Source organism: Chaetura pelagica, unplaced genomic scaffold, assembly GCF_000747805.2.
Source record: "Chaetura pelagica isolate M959 unplaced genomic scaffold, ChaPel_1.0 scaffold414, whole genome shotgun sequence".
Lineage (NCBI taxonomy): Eukaryota > Metazoa > Chordata > Aves > Apodiformes > Apodidae > Chaetura > Chaetura pelagica.
This window is the reverse complement of record NW_009952976.1, coordinates 923,591-924,370: the sequence shown is the minus strand read 5'-3', so window position 1 is coordinate 924,370 and position 780 is coordinate 923,591.

Genomic DNA, 780 nt, shown 5'->3' with positions numbered 1-780 from the left:
CCCCGGCGGGTGCGGCTTCTGCTGCCAGTTCAAGGCTGGGCGGCTGGACCAGAGTGGCTGCTCCAACTATGACACCCCCAACTGGGTCAACACGGGCCAGCCGCCCACCCGGGTGGATGAGACCCCCGAGAACCCCACTCGCGACAAGACCAACATGATCGTCTACATCATCTGCGGCGTGGTGGCCATCATGGTGCTGGTGGGCATCTTTACCAAGCTGGGCCTGGAGAAGGCACAAGGTCCCCAGACAGAGATGACCGTCTCCAGGTAAAGCAGTCCAGTCCCCCCACCCACCCCACTCGATCACCCCATTGGGGGGTAGCCCATTTTCCCAGCCCCTGGCATAAGGCAAGCCCTGGCTTCACCCTGGGGCTGCCAAGAGGGGGATCTCACATCCAAAACCCCCGTCCCAGCATGCTGAGACACCAGGGGGTGGGTTGGTTGCAGCCCCCCCAACCTGACCTGCACTGTCCCTTGAGGAGGCCTGACCCTGGCAGAGGGGTGAGTGATGTGAGCTATAGGATGTGGCTTCCCCCCTCCCAAAAAGCTGTGGTTGCCCATGTGCAGGGGAGGTGAGATGGGGTCTGGCTGTGCGTGGGGTGCGGGGGACCGCAGTCCCCTTGGGCTCAGCCTTGCTGGCAGCGCGAGGGGAGAGGTGACAGCAAAGACAGCTCTGCCGTGGCTGCTGCGCCTCCTCAGTGTGTGTGTGCACTCGTGTTTGTGCATGAGTGTGCACGGCTGCCTGTGCACCAGGGTGGCACATCGCCCTTGGGGGGGGGG